The sequence below is a fragment of the Phyllostomus hastatus genome, unplaced genomic scaffold (assembly GCF_019186645.2).
Source record: "Phyllostomus hastatus isolate PE091 unplaced genomic scaffold, TTU_PhHast_1.1 phas_contig_147, whole genome shotgun sequence".
In the NCBI taxonomy this organism is placed as follows: Eukaryota; Metazoa; Chordata; class Mammalia; order Chiroptera; family Phyllostomidae; genus Phyllostomus; species Phyllostomus hastatus.
The window spans coordinates 3,757,310-3,776,479 of record NW_025333603.1 but is presented as its reverse complement, the minus strand read 5'-3'; the positions used below and the strand labels follow the sequence as shown (position 1 = coordinate 3,776,479).

At 37.6% G+C, this 19,170-nt stretch overlaps 1 pseudogene; it reads left to right on the top strand.

Moving 5' to 3' along the window:
* Nucleotides 1-18,707, top strand: part of LOC123830575 — a 37,412-nt pseudogene extending 18,705 nt beyond the window's left edge.
* The last annotated feature ends 463 nt before the right edge of the window (nucleotides 18,708-19,170 follow it).

Here is a 19,170-nt window from a genome sequence, read left to right as displayed (position 1 = left end):
GAGAGTCCATTGAGAGACAGGTATGTGTTCCTAGGCCTGTGCCGGACCCATATTTGAGATGCCCCAAGGATAAGAGCTTTTACTATTTCCATAGTGGTGGAGCAGAGAGGTGGCTGCTTTGGGAGCAAGCGGCACTTCCCTGGTGTCATAAACCAGGTTGGCCTTTTGGAGTGACCCCATGGAGGTTTGTTTTAAAAGGGATCCCACCTAAGAGGATTTCATGTGGGGGTTGGAGGAGGGAGCCGTAAGAGACCTGCTCTCATGTCATAACACCAGGGCAGCTCTAAGGGGAAATTCTCATAGTGAGGAACGCAGACCTGACGCCAACAACCGCTTGAATTAAGCCATTTTGGGAACATCGTTCAGCTGTAGTCAAGCATTCAAATGACCTATTCCCTGGTCAACGACTGCAGCCTTCTGAGAGACCCTGAACCAGAACCACCCAGCTGGGCTTATCCTGAGTTCCTGAGCACAGGAACTGTGTGAGATAATAAATGTTTATTGTTTTAAGCTGCTATGTTTTAGGATATTTTATATATCCCTATGTGGCAATAGATAACTAATGCTTCTTGTTAAGAGAGTGGTAGTCAAATGTTCCCCAAAGGTGGTTGCTGAAGGGTCCCCATAAGCAGCTCATTAGAGAAAAGTTGGCTTTGAACATTTATCAGTCCCAGAGGGCACCAATGGAAGATCACAACAGTTTCAAGCTAGGAAGACCTCTCACTCCTCCCTCTGTGATTCTGCCCACCCCTTGTACTTTGGGCTAGCAAGCTGGGCGGGGGTGGGGTGAAGGAATTAGGAGACCAGACATAGAAAAGAATGCTAGCCCCTTAAATCTGTTAAAGAAAACATGTTTTAACTTTCAATGAAATTTGAAAATTTTGGCTATTACATAGAGTTGTGTTTTTTTTTTTTTTATTACTAAAGTAAAAACAGTGAGCTAAGGGTGAAAGGGAACTGCCCTGGATTTCACCCACTGGGCAGAGAAATAGCCAGACAGGATGGTTTGAACAGACTGTGGGGAAAAGGCTGGAGTTCTACGTCTTGTCTTCTTCTAACCCCATCCTTACAATGGCATTCAAAGTTCTCCACAGCTTAGGTTCTACTTTTCTTTTTAGCTGTCAGCTCTTCTTTTGCTTGTGGGAGTTCTAGGCTTTGTAGAATTCTGTAAATATCACCTGTTCTAAGCAAAATCTCTTAGACCCCATGTGAGAATTAACTTCTTATCCCATAATGTTCCGGATATTTGTAACTTGGCTGATCCTTTCACTTTCCCTTTATACACAACCCCTCAGTGGTATTTTTTATGTAGTTCCTTAAGATAAGTTGACTTTCCTTGCTCTCATAGAAGACTATGAGCTCATTGAAGTTGGATCCTATATGGTAAGTGCTGTAGAGGTTTGGTGACTGATAATGCAGATAATACAAACCCACTTTGCATTTGAGTTATTACTGATAAAGTATGGCTGAAAGACAGTCTGTTCCTTCCAAAGGCTATTGATTGAGTGAGGATGAAAGATTCACAAACAAAAGTTGACTGAGCTGCCAGAGCCTGCTCAAAGATGGAAATAAGGTTTGCACTTGAGGTCAAATGCCGGGGTCATACGTAGGTCAGCAGAGAACCCACTGACTGGACGAACTGAGGTCATGAGTGAAGTTGACAGACAGAGGCAGGAAGTTCAAGAAGGGACACAATAGAGAATCAGTGTGTGAGAGGCAAATCCAAAACGAGGACTGACAGAGACTCAGATATATTCACTGGGTCTCCACGAAGCAGCATGCAAACATCCTGTGATGGTTACAAAGGCCCAAATACATTCCCCGCCCCAGTACTCCTTTACTTGACTTAAAGGCATGGTACCCCACTTTGGGTATAATTGTGGTATTATAAGTAGGCAGAATTTGGGAGTGAAGTCTGGATCAAAAGAGGACACTTGAAATATATTTGGAGAGCTTCTTATAAAAGATGAAGGCTCTGTAAATCATTGAAATTAAAAAGTGAGTGTAGGATTATTGCCATTAATGAAGTGCCAAGGACTTACTGCAATAGTCATTGCTTCCCCCCAAAGCTTTGGGTGGGGTGGAAGGGGGGAGAGAGAGAGAGAATCTGAGATAAGCTGAGTGAACTCAATTTAGCCAACAGGCAAACATAGAAGCAATCTCGCAGTCCATCTGGACACTAATATGAAGTGGTCAGTGACCTGTCTTTTATTTAAAACACCCAGTGGAGGAACGCCAAATCTCAGCAAGACCCTTAGAGGGGACTCCTCCCTCAGGTTATCTAAAGAGGAAATCAGTCTCTGCATTAGGCTGATCTCCTCTGAATAGAGCTTTTCACAATAGTAGAAGGGCAAGACCATTACTGTTATGCTGACTTCGCTTTGGTTGATAAGTCTTCCCACTACTTTCACCATGAGGCTATAGTGCCTTGGCCTTAACTGGGCTTCTCAGCTGCCCCCTTCCACCTTCTTCCTTCCCAAAGTGGGGCGGGGCTATTTGCCTTGAAAGCTTCAAAACCTGGCTGGTTAGCAGCCAGCTGCAACCCATCAAGCCTGCTGATTAGGGGTTTGAAAGGGTGAAGCATTTTTAACACAATGATTGACAATGGCTTCTATCTCACACACCTGCTGCTTTAAAATCCCCATAAAACGTCAGCAGGGAGTGTAAGTGATATATAGCAGTAGTGCTGCCCAGGGTAGGAATGTTAAGTGCTAGGAGAGGGGAGTGTCTGAACTTCAGCTACTGGAAAGAAAACAAAACAAGCACCCGTTCTAATCCATGTCTAAAGAGAGGGTGACCAGGGCATATTTCACTAAGTCCAGCTTTGCTAGCCCAGGATAGGGCTTCAGCACTGGAAATAATGGTTAAGCCCTGACTTGTGGTTACTGTGTGGCTACCTCAGACCGTTGCTGCCCAATGCAGGGTCAGCTCCTGGGGATCAGATTAGGCAGCCTCAAAGTCACTTCTGTCTACTGGGCAGTTTCCATGTGGGTCAACTGGCCATTTAGGATTGATGCAGGTTTAAGGGACTCTGAGCACTTTCTCAGTGACCTAAGGGTAGGACCTGTTCAGTTGAGTGGCTCTGTGATAGTTTCCTTATAGGCAGGCTGCCAAGTGAAGGTGGCCCAATACTAAAATTAGCCTAAGCACAAACTTATCCTTGAACTGAATTTACTCTTCCTGGGTGGCCAAAGACAAGTGGAGGATGAAAAAGATTCCTGGTGGCTGTGAGAGCAAGGGCTGAGGTATTGGGTATAGATAGAGCTGGGTCACCAAAGTCAGAGGATACCCTGAGTACAACCATTTTGCAAAGGTGGTCCTCAATCCAGCAGAGTTTAGAGACAGAGAGAGCAGGGGAGGAGCAGGCCTGGAATATTGCCCTAGGAGGCAATTATCATAGGAGGCAAGGGAAACCCACCTTTAGTGAGGTAGAAATATACTAATCTTGGGTAGTTACCAATAGTGGAGAATGAATACCGGAACCTTTATATTATGGGATTATTAATGAAATTAAATTCTTTTAGTCAGTAAGTGTGAGGTACTGTGCGAGCACCTGAGGTACTGTGCGGTCACCTGGCTATTATAGGCCATGGGTGTTCTTCTTGCCTTCACAGAGCTATGTAGATACTACCTGAATACTTCTAGTCCAGTCTAATGAGTGCTGGGTGGAAGGGGAAAGCACAGGGAGCTCTGGGAGCCCTGTCTGAGGGAAAACACAGGAGATCCTGGAAACTGCAGAAATCTATTATTTCAATTCAACAAGCATTTATTGAGCAGTTGCTATATACCAGGTACTACAAAACTATGAGAAACTTTGCCCACTACTGTGAATAACTTCAGGACGGAGTTTCAGTTTCTTTTCATTCCTACGCCCACAGAAGCAGAATGTAACAAGGGAACTTGTCCATGTGCAGGGTAACAAAGAAGGAGAGGTGATTGTTATAGAGTTAGAAGGTTTTTCTTTTAATTATAAAATATTTGAAATACACAAAAATGAGAAAAATCCCAGAATAGATGGCCAGGTATATACATCATTCAGAAGCAATAGTCTTCATGTTGCAAAATTTGCTGTATCTGTCTTTTCATGATGACATGTACATCCCATGCCTCTTTGCTCCAGCCAGCTCTTCTCAGAGGTCAGAGCTCTCCTGAAGTTGCTCTCATTCCAAATATCTTAAGAACTGTTACTTCATTACATGACCAATGTCCTGTCCTTCTCTATCCCTTGTTTTGCCAGTTCAAGAATGCTGGTTTTCACTGAACATGTGTTTTAATTTTTAATCTATTCTATTTTATTAATCTTTCTTTTAGATGTACCTTTTGTCTATTGATTAAGAAAAATCTTTCCTTCTCTTGAAGTCATGAGACATTTTTACCTGTTGCAGTTTCAGAATTATGCTTTTACCTTCATGGCCTCAGGCCTGCTGAAATTTATTTTTTCTTTAATTTTAAAGAAAAGATCTAATTTTTTTTTCTCCACTAGATTATCCAGCATCATTTAGTAATTAGTCCTTTTTTCCCCACTAAATCCTAATCCCTTTCTCATATTCATGGTTGATCATATGTGCTGATCTGTTTCTAAACAGTCTACTTTATGGTTTGTCTAGCCCCATGTCAATACCATGCTGTTTAGTTATTATATCTTTTTGATAAATATTTACATCTGGAAAAGTTACTCTCCTTTCATTCCTCATTAGATTAGTTGTTTTTGATTCTTCACTCTTTCTTGTAAAATTTTTGGATTAACATATTATTTGCATAAAAACCCATTGTAGAGACTTAAATTTTGAATTATACACATTTTTATTTTAATTTAGGGGAAATGCCATTAATTTTGGGAAATGTCTTCCCAAATATGAATGTAATTTAAATCTTTATTTATTTAGATTTTTTTATGTTCTTCAATAAAGTTTTAAGATTTCCTCTATAAAGATCTTAGCAGATGGCTACATATGTTTTAAATAATTTATGCTCAAGTGCCTTGAATTTTTCTTATTATAAATGGTGTTTACAGTTTTTAATTGTTATAGATCTATAGGTTTATAGCAGCAACTGAATTTTGTTTATTGATACAGCAACCTGAAACTGTGATGAGCTCTGAGGCTGCATTTTTTGAGGGTCTTAGGTTTATGTAGTTGTCTTGGTTCCAACTCTTTTTTATCCTTTTTTTTTCCTGTAGTAATTAAACCCAAGCCCTTAATGCCCTAAGCTACATAATCAGTGCTGGTTTTTATAACATATCTTCACTGCTGACATACAACTTTCCCCTTTATTTCTTATGAAACAGTAAAACTAGTTGTCATTTATATCCACAGTTTCTAAAAATTTTAGTGAGTGTTTATATGTGAATGTGTTATTCTAGTTCATAATATTGCCAGAATCATTATAGAACTTCTAAAAGAAGGAATAAATTGAACAATTATTTAAACATCAGTGAATTGTCAAGCACCTCTTCTTTATCAGATTCTGTAGAAGGTTCTATAAACCCATATGTACATGAAATGATTCTTACTCTTTAATTGCTGTTAGCCTAGTGGGGGAAAAAAAAAGAGAAAAAAGCTGATTATAACATAGGATAAATGCCATAATAGAAAAAAGAAGTACAATAAGAGAAAGGAACTGATCTCAAAAAAAGGTAGGTAGAAGCCCAGATCCTAGGTCTTAGAATGTAATAGGGCTTTCCCCCCCCCTTAACTAGTGATATTTGGGGGCACTGATTTTATACAAATAATTTTGTGTTAATTTTGCTTCTGAGAAAATGAGATTCTGAAGAAAGGGAACTAACACACATCTTAGACCCCCAAATGAATGTGAAATTCATAGAAGCAGCCTTTGCTTTCAATGTTTCTGTATTTGAACTTCTTTCTGAAATTCAAGGAAGCTGCCATTGGCTTGATAGTGATGCTAACACTTTGGTCCTGTGATTAAGAAACTGACCAAGCTTGTTGACAAATCCAGAGAGTTTTCATTTTTATTTAATTATACTCTTAACTTTAAAAATGTGAATACTAACTTGATCAGAGTTAATAAATGTTGCCAAAAAACAAACTTTCAATGCTGAACGAGTTAATTCATTTCTTTTACATTTATCAGTGAATCCTTCTAATCATTACCTATCAATTTTACTGTTGTTCAAAATCTAGTATTTTATTTAAAATTTTTACCTAACCATATATCATGGACATTTTATTAAAAACAGGATTTAGAGAAATTTTGTTCTATTTTATTCCATTTTCATTTCTGTTCAATGTGTGTTTATCTAGTAAACAAGTTGAAATTATCTTAAAAACTTTTGCAAAATATAAAATAGATGTAGCTATGTATCATTCACGTTGTTAAACTATCTCTGATGAAGTTTTCTAAAACTTCAGAAGAACATTTTCTTCATATTCCTTTGAAATTTTTTAATATCCATATATTCACTCTGTGATATTAACAAAGATTCTTGCACTCAGTGTTTAGTAAAGTTTGGTATTGGAAATCTTTATCAGCAACTTCTCTTTAGTTTTTTTTCTTTAGCAGAAACCATCTTTGAATAGATTTATTAACTTTTCATCAATAAAACACTCAATTTTTCCATTTAGATCTGAGTATTATGTCTTTATCCTAAGTGTTGAAAGTCAGAGTAATCATGAACTACTGCATCACTGGCATAGGTGATCTCATTTCACACTCAAAAACCTGAGCTAGGTGTTACTATTGTGCATTGAAAGAAGGAAAGAGAGGAGAACTTTCAATAATGATGGCTGAAGAAGATGGTGATTCTTTTCTACAACAAGCAGATATAAAACTGGACAAAATTGTCAAAAGTAACCATTTCGAGGCAAAAGGAACTAAAGTCAGACAAAAAATTCAGAAGCATTGATTTGTGAAAAGCTGCTTTAGTTTGAGGTAAGGACAAAACCCTAGTCCTCTTGCCTGTATCAGTTCCCTTCCTTACTTCTCCAGATTAGTAAGAAGAACAGCAACTTTGTCCAACTGGGACTGATTGTGAAAACCAGCAGCTTTACTGCCCAAAGCAATGAATTCAAATAGTGACAGGAAGCAAAAACTTTTGGCTTTGCCAGCTGAAATGGCAGACTTAATTGGAAATAGATGGGGAAAATTCACAGCTGTGCAAGACCAAGGTTGCCATTCCAATTTAGGATGAGTGACTATTCAGAAACTTTATGAACAGATTGTGGAAAGGAGACAGTTATAGAAAGCCTGAGATAAGCTTTTCTACACTTTTCTGTTGTGTAGAAAACTACACATGTATAGGGGAGACCCAAAAAAGTGTGGCAAAAAATGAAAGCCAAAGTACACCTGAGAATTTCCTCAAGCTTTAAATGCATTCCCCAACCCACACAGAACATGTAAGAGTGGGTGAAAGAGTCCAGATCCTAGATTTCCCAGGAAAAAAATCTCAAAGTAGCCATTATATGTGTGTTTGAAGATTTCAAATAAATCATGTTCAATACAAACAAGAAGTCTAGTAAATATTTTAGAAAGAATCAAATGGAAATTCTAACAAAGTAAAATAAATGAAGTGAAAAAAAATTACCAGATGTGCTCAACAAAATAGTTGAAAGGGCAAATGAATCAATCAAACATAAAAATGATTAGAAATCTGTCAAATGGAATGACAGGGCAAAAACTGAAGAAAAATTAGCATAGTGTAAGACATTTGTAAGACAATGTCAGGTGTTTAATATGTGTATAATGGAGATTCAGTAGGAGGGTAAATATAGGAAAACACGGAAGAAAGTATTTTGAAATATAGTGGTTCAAGCTTCCCAAATTCAACAAAAACCATTAACTTATAGATCCAAGAAGTTTGATGAGCCCCAAATTATAAAAACAAAACAAAACACAAGGATAACCACACATAAATACATCATAGTCAAATTGCTGAAAGCTAAAGCAAAGGCAGACATCTTGAAACAGAAAAAAAACTTGTCACAAGAAAACAACAATACAATTCGTGGTAACAAAGGAGTCCCTATGGCAGTGGAATGACATATACAAAGTGTTGAAAGAAAAAAAAACACCCTGTCAATCAAGAATTCTATATCCAGCAAAATTATCCGTCAAAAATAAAAAAGTGAAATAAAGACATTTCCAAAGTAAAAACTGAGGAAATTTATTGCCAGATACTTTGTCCACAAGAAATACTAAAGAAAGTCCTTCAGGTTGAAAGGAAATGACACTATATGGGAACTTGGAACCACCAGAAGAAATGAAAAGCACCAGAATGTACACACTTTGCTTTTCTCATTCCTTGATTTATATAAAAAACATAAGCAATAAGCATAGTTAGTATTGTTGGGTTGATAGCCTATATAGTTTTAATATATTTGCTAATATTAGCACAAAGAAGGGGAAGGAAATAGAGCTATACTGGTACAAAGAAGCTATCCTTTGTGGGAATGGAGTAAGTCAACCATTAACTTGAGGTAGGCTGTGATGTTATGGGTACATATTAAAAGCTCTAGAGCAGCCCCTAAAAATTCCTTAAAAATACAGCTAAACTATCAGTGTAATTAAAATCATACACTAAAAATATTTGTATAACAAAACAAAAGGCAATAAAAGAGATGAAAAGAAACAGTCACAAGATATACATAAAACAAATAGCAAAGTGGCAGTCATAAATCCATCCATATCAATAAATGAAAAAATGGGAATAAATTAAATACTTAAATCAAAAGGCACACATTGTCAAACTGAATATAAAAGCAAGATCCATCTTTAAATCTTGGATTTAGAAATAAAATTGAAAAAATTTTTCAAAGAGAAGAAGATAAACCATGTGTATGGTAATTATAAGAATTGGAGTGGATTTATTATTATCAGAAAAAAATAGACTTTAAAACAAAAAAAAATCCCTAGAGACAAAGAGGTAATTTCATAATGATGAAAGCATCATTACATCAGGAAGATATAATAGTTATAAATATATATGCACCTAAAACTAGAAACTTAAACTACACTTTAAAGCTGACTGAATAGAAAAGAGAAATAGGCATTTGAAAAAATATAGTTGGAGATTATATTAATTAGGGTTCTCTAGAGAAACAGAATAGGATGTGTGTGTGCATGTGTATGAATTCCTATAATAAAGAGATTTATTACAAGGAATTGGCTCACATAATTATGGAGGCTGAGAAGTCCCAAGATCTATGGTTGGCACGCTGGAGACTCAGGAGAGCTGATGGTATAGTTCCAGTCCAAGTTTGAAGGCCCGTGAACCAGAAGAGCTGATGGTGCAAGTTGCAGTCCAAGGACAGGACTGACATTCTAGTTAAAGCAGTCAGGCAGGCAAAATTTCCTCTTACTCAGTCTTTTTGTTTTATTTAGGCCTTCAGTTGATTAGATGAGCCCACTCACACATGTAATCACAAAAAAAAATTTCATCGTGTTTTAAGTAAATTTATGATTTTGTGTTGGGTAGCATTCATAGCCATCCTGAGCCACACACGACCTGCAGGCCACAGGTTGGACACCCCTGAGACAGAACAATCTGCTTTACTCAGGCTACCAATGAGCAAATGTTAATCTCATCCAGAAACACCCTCACAGACACAACTATAATGTTTTGACCAAATGTCTGAGCCCTCCATGGTTTAGTGAAGATGACTCATAAAAGTAACCATCACAGAGATATTCCAATACTCCTCTCTCAACTGTTATAACAACTAAACAAAATCAGTAAAGAATAGATGAGCTGAACAATTTGTAATCAGTCAAGCTGACATTTCCTTTTATTAGCTGCCACATGTGATACATATGAGAAGGTCAGTCTGGCTTAAATGCACATGGTGGAACCAAACAGGGCTACCAGATATGTTATCCTGCCAGTAACTTAGAGTGCAACCAGACACAGTGATAGAAATGTTTGCAATGAGAACTGGGAACAAAGCCAAGAAAACTGGCTTATACTTATTTTAGTGATCGAGATCACATCTTACATATAAACTCTGAGTGGCATCAGCAGCTAGGCTGACTTGGTACTGAAGACCTCAATCACTTATGGTATATAGTTATTTACTCCTATCCTTGCAAATGATTGTATGTATCTACCTCAAAGGATTATATAGATCTACCTGTTGTCATGGACTCGCAGCCCCTCCCAATGGAAGGAGTATTATCCCCTGCAATACAGACATCAAGCTTGGCCATGTGATTTGATTTAGCTAGTGGAATATAAAAGTACACACACATGTCCTTGAAGACATTTTAAGAACCATTCTGTGGTTCAACTTTTCAAGAATAGCATGTCCCAGATAGGTCCTGCTTCTTCAGCCTGGATCTCAGAAGGAAAAAGACACATGAAGCAAAGCTGCAGCTGATCCCTGGCATAGAATGGAGTCACAGTCTATAGGAAGCCAGCAGGTAATGTGAGTGGAAAATAAGTTTTGTTATGACATCAATATTGCTTGTCATCATAGGATACCCTAGTGAAATGTGACTGATAAACCTTGATAGTGAACGGTCCAATTAAAGCCACTACTCCTGTGTAGAAGACATTTATTTGAATGTCTGCCCGGCCACTTTTCTCTGCTGCCGGAGAGGGTCCTGGACATAGGTTAGAGCCATGGAAGCCATAATGATATTATATTTCTTTTTCACCCTTTGGCTACAGCTGGTCAAAATGAGCCAAATTCTCTCCTTTGAGAATTTTACCCAACACCTGGAACCTAAAAATTGGGAGCCAATTCCTACCCATTTAAATGTTTCCAGAAGAAAAATCTACCAACTGGTGTTGGTCCCTGCAGAAATCCTTGTTCTTACCCCATTCTGCTACTTTATTAATTCTCTTGGATTCTATATGTTATCCTAGTGTTCTTTAAAAAAAAATTCAGCTGCCTTTAAACCTAAGCCAGTGCTAGTTGGTTTTCAACCAAAGGAAACTTAATATCAAGCACCTATAACTATCATAATATTAGTCAAATTCATTCTTTAAATGTTGGCTCATCCAAGGCCAGCCCCTGCCAGGGGCTGCTCCTGCAGTGGCCGGGGATGTGGAAGGAGTCCTGGGCCAAGGCTGGCCACTCCTTCACGTCTGAGTGGGAACAAAGCAGAGCCTGGAGTTTCCCAATCCATCCCTGCTTTCCAATCTCCACATGCTGTATCCTTCTTACCTCCTCACCTCCCTGAATAGGATCCATATTTTTAGCAAGCCTGGTGCATCCCCTCTTTGTATCACTGGGACAATGAATGGGGCAGAACAGGCACAACACGGAGCTCTCTTGCTGTGTAAATGGGTGGTCCCCAGCAGGATTGTTTTTGGCCAAGTAGGTGCTGGGTATTTTCAGTTGCAATTGCATATCCTTGCCTACAAACTTCTTGGCAGTGTTCCAACCTAATGCATTAAAATCTAATTGCCTTTATGAAGAGAAAGAACAGACATGTGCTAACACAGGGTTTTGCAAAGTTAGGGACAACTAACTAGTGCAATAAAATTTTGTTAGAATGAGGATGGATTTTCTAATGGCGTTTTTCACATCTTCTTTTGCTTTGCACATCTGAAGAGAATATCCATTCAGCTACCAACTTTTTTCAAAGATACCTGCCATATTTCTGGACAAAAAAGCTCTTAAGCTTTAGAAGTTGATAGAACAGAGATGTTCCTTCTTTCCACATGGCTGTAGCCAAAGTGTCCTGATCACTCCTATGGGACTTACATCCAGGTGTCTAAATATCTGCTGGATATTTCCCACCTAAAGGTCAATCCACTAGGTCTGAATTCAGTTTGTTGTGAACAAAATTCAGTTCAACATATCTCTCTCCCAGACCTCACATCCCTTTTCCTTCTATATAATCAGTTTATGTTGTTATCACTCTCCAGCTATCCAAGCCAATTATTATTCTCTCTATCACCTGTGACTGGACCTTTTCCAGGACATCCATATCTAGTTAGTCACTGTCTTCTATTTGACTTTCCAAATAGTTTGAATTTGTTATGACACTGACTTTATAGAGGCCAACAATGTTGAATCATTACAATAGCTTTTTAATCAGTTTTCTGATTAAACACTTACTATAATGCCTTGTCTCTCTATAATCAGTTATTCATATGGCTATCAAAGTGATCCTCCTAAAAATAACTTGGGTAAAGCTATTCATGACAAATCTTTGAATTACAGGCAATATGGCAACACCAAACTCTTTAAAAGGTTATTTCAGACCTTCCCTGTGTGAGGCCCTTTCACTCTTCTTTGCCTTTTCTCCCACCCAGTTCGAAGCACCCTCCCTGTCTGCACTGTGGCAACCCCACAGGCCCCAGGTCAATGTCACCACAGCTGATTTCCCAGCCAGAATTAATTGCCCCCTCCTTTTGCTTATCCTGCATTTGACATAGTGCTCTAGTTAGCATTATTGCATTCTCTGAGGTATTATAAATAAAACCCCCATGCCTGGTCTAGTTGGTGTTTTATTTTCCTTGGTTTGTGAGCTCTCTTTTGAAAGGGAATTTAGACATAGATGTCCTGGTCCATTGCCTTAGAGGGATTGAGAGGAAAGGTGTCATTTCTGGTTTCTCAGAATTTTCAGATTTGTCTCCATCAGAAATGCTCTTTTGGGAGAGGATCATTCTTGTAGTATAACATTTTTAACCTTCAGTGACAACAGAACTAATTGGGGAAGGCTGCATTATTTACAGAATGGGCCAGATAATTTCATCCCATATATATAGAGTGACACAGTTTATTATCCAAACTGGGATATGTTTGAATGAACTAAAATAATTAAATTTACATAGTTTTTGAAAATATTTTATTGGCTAACAAATTTATCAACCTAAAATAATTCTATACAAATATTGTTTTCAAAAATATTTCTAAAAACTAAGTGACATCTTTAGTAATTAAAAAATCTCTATTTTGCTTACATGACCATTAGAAAGTGATGCAATAATGATACATGCCCACATTCTTTAATAAATTTCTGCACAATATCCCTTTGTAGTGCCATATCATTGGTATTTTTCTGCAGAATTATTTTTTTCCAGTATAGTATTATTATTATTTTATTTTTTCCCATATAATTGCCTGACATTCTTTAATTTGTATTTTTTTGGTTAATAAATTCAATTTAACTTTTTTTAAGACCATGATGTTTTTGAGAAAACTCTATAGGTATTGTGGTATGTGGTAAGCTCAGAGGAAATTCTGTTAAATGAAGATATTTACAGTTTCTATTTTTTGTGTATTAAAATGTATTTATATTTTGATGGATACTGTCACTTGCCCCATTTAGAAAAATCTTTGACAAAAATTTTCAGAAAATAGAGCTCACCAAATAAGTTCTCTTTTTATGATTATTTTCACCAAATTTGCAAGTTTCAAAAATGTAGGTCTTTTCAGTGTGTTTGGTTTCAGCACAGAATACATATTTATCCAATTAGAACAGGAACTTTATCAAAAGATTCTTTTCTCAAGTGAAGACATTCCAAAGTACAATTATAGAATTTCAAAGTTAAGTGTAGCATAGTGTTTGAGATCTCATTGTCTAATTTGTTCAATTTCTCCCTTGCTTAGAAATATATCTTTTTCTGTTTGCAAGCTTTATTTTCTATCACTACAATTTTCTAAAAGTTTCAAAAGCTGAATTTTTAAATCTTCTTATTTGACTTTGAATACAAGCAATCAAAATTTACAATACTCATTTACAAATGACACTTAAGTTGACTTACATAGTTTTTTTCACAGGCTCAGACATTCCTAAAATTTAATTAATAGGCAGAAAAGAGAGAAGATGTTCACAACTACTTTAAATTTTTTTTAACCCTGCCACAAAATCTCTCTATGAAAACAAATTTTGATAACTACACATTATATTTCAATTGTAGAATGTGACAGTTAATTATTATATAAATACAGAATGTTTGTGTATCACTACCTACTCCAAGTGTATTTGCACCCCACCATAGATCTCTTAATTTAGTAAGATTATTTTCAGCACAATGCTGTGTTCAAAAATTTTTTATTCATGCTACCACCACAAAATACTTTTATGTTTAATATTTAACTTTGAGTGCAAAGTGGCAATTTCCTCTTTGTTAGAATAGACTTGTAAAAATTTTACTTTGATTCTAGAAATTTGGCGAAAACAATGCCCATTGTTGTAAATAACACATTTCTATTTGTTACATCTGATAACACTAATATAAAGCTGGCATTAGCTATTTACTAAGATATTTTCCTCTGAAAATGGGCTAACCTGTTAACATGTATCATTTCATTTTCTTACACAAGCACAGGAAAGTCTTGAATTGAAAAATGAGCAAAATTAGTTTTTAAGAAGAGATATTTGGTCTAAATGAAAAGCCGTGCCTCATAGGATGACATGTGAGAGTACCTTCTCTAGTCGTCAACTTCAGGCCAAGTCTCTTAAATATTTCCTTAAAATAACTAAATTTTGAAATAAATTATGGATTATGATCCTTCATTTTTGTGCCTAGTCTTCATGTAGTTTTTGATATCACTCTGGACCCTATGACAGATGAGAAATGCCACAAAACATTTTATGACAGTTACATGTTCATCATCAACTTTCTTGATACTGGAAATTTGATACTTAGTTTTCATTAAGCATGTATTTTTATGTTTATTGCTGCCCAAATGTTTATTGAAAAATAGTTACAGGACCAGTGTAACAAGTGTGTTTGGACTACTCTCTGTACACTCTGCCATAGGAACTACTCAGCCTCTTTTTCCCCTTGCATGTATTTCACTTAAACTTAATGCACAGTTTTACACACTTCCTGCTGACATCACTGACTGGCAGCCCGACAGCTTTATGCATCTTGAAGTCCAAGGGCCAAAGCATAACTAACTGGCTGTACACCAAATGGGGGGCAGAGGAAGCAGAACAAATTTCTTCTGCCCCCACCTGAGACTCAAAGGAGTTAAATGTTCCTACCCAATGATATTTGAGTGTATTCTGTTTTATCAGTGAACACCCAGCAAACTGTTCTTGGAGAATTTTATATTTACCTTTCATCTGAAAAGTGCGAGGGAAAAAATGTTATCATATAGGTTATTGTGATTACTTGTATATTTCTCTATCTGTAAAAGTGAGAGTTTATCTCACTCATACTTGACAAGACCATGACAAAAACTGGAACAGATTTGTTTTCTACCAGATTATCACAGGAAATTTTAATGCAATTATTTGATGCGGACACCGGCCTGCAGTGTCCTGGCATTATGGATGAGGCAAGACAAATTTGCACAGACCACTGAAGTCCTATGGAGGAAAAAGGACAGCATGGCCACTCTCTCGATGGGAGAGTGCCCTAACCCTTGCCTTGACAAGCTTTTATTGGGTTTAATTTGCATAGGAATACAGGGTGTATACATAAATCTCATCAATCATTGTCAAGCAAAAATGATTAAACAATAGATAACATTCAAAGAACTCTGAGGGCTTATTCTGAGTCAGGGTCAGATAGTTAAAGGGCCATAAAACTTTGGGGAACAAACTCACTTCACACTTGGACCCTTATCATTTAAATTCAGGGTATTAGCAAAGTAGGTTTCATAAGATTTTATGCATTCTTTCTTAGGCCTGATCACTCCAGGGAACCTGCCCTTTCCAGCACAGGGCCTCACCCTCCTCCGGCATTGTTTCAGGCTTAAGTCAGGCTGAAGAAGTAAGGCAGCCAAGAGATTAGGAGACTTCTTGCAGACAGAATGAGGACTCAGGCTATGTCAGAGCTGAGGGGCAAGGGTCCATCATCCCCTTTTTCTGTAGCCCCCAAGTCCTTCCCTGAGGGCCCCTTTGAAACCATGCCTGTCTTAGGTCGTCCTTCCTTTGGAAAATCTTACTCATCACTAACTAACCAGTCATCGCCCAGGGCCATGCAGGATGAAGTAAAAGGGGGCAGAGGTGGTGCTCCTATAAGGAAGATAAGCTTTGTCTCCTAAGTGGCTTATGGTCTCAAGGTCCTTTACTCAGCCTTAGCCATGAGGGGTTAGTTTCTGAAAACAGGCAGGGTGGTTCCCAACAACTATTAATAACAACATCTTTTTAAAAATAAATTTGGGACAAATTCTAAACTGAATGAGTCCCTGAGATGATAAGAATATACCAGAACTTTCTCAGACAAACTAAGATACATGGTCAGACTTTTTGTAGAAATCTAAAAACTTAGATGTCTCATCATCAAATAAGGAATTGTTTTACAAAGAATATTTGCTTTATTAAAATTCTACTGATGATTTTCCAAATATCAGCCATGTAACTTCTACTTTGCCTTTTCCCTTTCCTTTTATTCCCAGTAGAAGTCAAATTCTAAAAAGCCATCAGTTATAGCAAACTAAACAATCTGATAAAAAACATCTATAAGAAATTTAGAGCTAATATTATACTTAATGTTGAAATATTGAACACTTTCTCCATAATCAGAACCTAGGTAAGGATGCCACTCTCACCAGATCTATTGTCAATTTGGAGGTCCTAGCCATAGAGATAGAGCAAGAAAAGAATGAAAAATAAATGTTATCAGAGGAAAAGAAAATAGCCTATTTGTGGTTGACAGAATTGTTTATGTGGAAAATCCAATCCCATGTAACCAGAAAGTTTTGTATTTGTAAGGCATGTGATACTTGGTTTCAGACTTCCTTATTAACTATTATATATAGACACTCTACTGGGAGTTTATTAGGAAATTCTAGAGGCAAGAGTGAGAGTTAAGATCTGGATACTCAGTCCCCATCCTAAAACATTAAAAAACAAATAATGTCTCAGTTTCTTATAATCTTTAAAGCACAGTTACATTCATAAATTTGTAAGAACTTCATAACGCTCTGTATTCCCACATTATAGGTGTGGGAATTTATTGTTCCCACAATATAGGTGAGGTAAGTGAGGTTCAACCAAATGAAATGATTTGCTTATTTGGGCAGAGCTAATAGGTCTGCAGGAGTGATTACTTTGGACTGGGAGAAAGTCATGAGCTAGTGATGGACAGGAGACCGGAGATAGACCTTCTGGTTTATATTCTGACATTCTTTTTAAACCAAACTATTTAATGGGTACTTATACCTAAGATTTGGCCATGGTTCTCAGTTTTAATTAATTTTTTATTAGGAGCATCTAGAGTGGGAATCTAAATCTAAACTAATGTTCTTGGACTGAGGGAAAATCCCAATTTGACATTACTAAGGCAAAACCCTAAACCTGGAAAACAAAATAGCTCAGTGTATTCTGACCTGTTAGGTAGGTCATATTTGCATGTAAACAATAATCAAAATATATTACTTCTCTTGGGAACTGAAATTCAAAGTTTACACACTGATTTTTATCTGAGAGACAAGTCATTCTAACTAAGCAGGTATAGTACTGGTGGATAGAGACCTGGGAATGAGTCCAGGAATTCTGGGCTTCAGTTCTGAATCTGCTACACCACGTAGTGTGAATTCATATGCAGGACCCTTCCATTCCCTGCACCTCCAATTCTTCGACCATCAGGGAGCTGAGTCAGATGGGTGTAGGTACTTCCAGTCATTATAGTATAAGTTTTAACATAGGTTTCCCTTTAGGTATTCTTTGCTTTTCTCAAGAGGCTAACAAATCAACACATTCTGGTGCAGTGAAACTTTCTTTTTCAGAAAATATTCAGAGAAAGAGAATCCATGGTTATATAATCTAACCTATTTTTTTTAAAAAAACTAAGTGTATTATAATGGTGGGAATAGGAGCTTTGCAGCAACTTGGGTTCAAAATCTGCATAGCTGTGTGATTTTGTACAGGTTACTCCTGTTCACTGGGCCTTAGTTTGTTTTGTTTTGTTTTTTTACTGTAAAATAACAAAGTTAGTATCTCCTTTACAGATTGTTTAGAAAATTAGAACCAATATAAATAAAATTTCTGGAATATAGTATATTTTAATAAGGTGACTACAATTGTCTGAATGTGTACCTCCTCAAATTCATATCTTGAAGCTCTAACTCCCAATGTAGTGACGGTGTTTAGAGGGGGTGCCTTTGGGAGGTGGTTATGTTTAGATGAGGATATGAGGGTGGGGATTAGTAACCTTATAAAAAGAAGAAGCGATCAGAAGTACCTCTCCGCTTTTCTCTCCCTTTCTCCAAAGCAGTGAGAAGCTGGGCTCTCTGCAAGCCAAGAAACTGATTCTCACCAGGAACCAAATCTGCCAGCACCTTACTTTTAGACTTCCAGACTTAAGAATGGTGAGAAATAAGTTGTTTAAACCACCAATCTATGGTATTTGTTATAGCAACCTGCACCAACTAAGACAGTGGCTATTATATAGCAGATGAGAAAAGTGAGGGACAGGTAATCCACAAATGGAGTGAGAGCCAAGACTAGAACTTAAGTTACTTAACCTCCAAACTTCAGGTGCAACACACCAGGTACCACCACCTTTTTCCCAGCAGTGTATCTGAAAGGCAATTCTGTTTTATCGCTGGACTATTTCTGGGAGAAGATGAACCATCTCTATGTGCAGCCATTTTCTCTTTCCACGATGTGGAAAATTTAAACCCTTTCAGCAGACAGCCTGCCTGCATGCTCTCAGGAGACAAAGATCCTGGCAAGCTCTGTGCTCCAAATCACCCTTCTCCAATTACGCTCCCCCAGGTTCCTCAGTTAGCAGCCCCCAGCAGCTCCTCTCCATCGAGCCAGTTCTGGGGTTGGAGCCTAATGCATCACAGGTGGGTCCCAGCTCCAAACTCATTCCAGATGGCCTCACGGTCTAAGCCTCCCAGCAACCCATTATATTTTGGCTATCTGGGGATCGTTAATGATGTTGAAGGACCATGAGTCCCGAGGATGGCAGCAACATGCTCTGAAACCAGGACCTTTGAGAGACCTTGTATATTGGAGCACCCACCATAATATATGCATTCACAGGGAGCAAGCATATGCTGACCTGGGCACTCAAAGGTCACTATGAGAGGTCCATGAATTTGACATTGTGAATGGTCTGTCTGCTTGGGTCACAGAACAAGCATAAAGGAATTGTCTGTGCTCTTACAGAAAATAGCTCCATTGCCGCTGGGCTCTAGACAGAGTGAAGATATATCCTTGAACCCTAGTAATTGCTGCACCAGTTATTCCTTGGGGGAGCAGGACATGCTGGGGCAATTGTTAAGGGGCAAAGGGTGAACCTTTTAGTTTTTAACCTTTTAACAGCCAGATCTCTTCGGGAAGAGTATACCA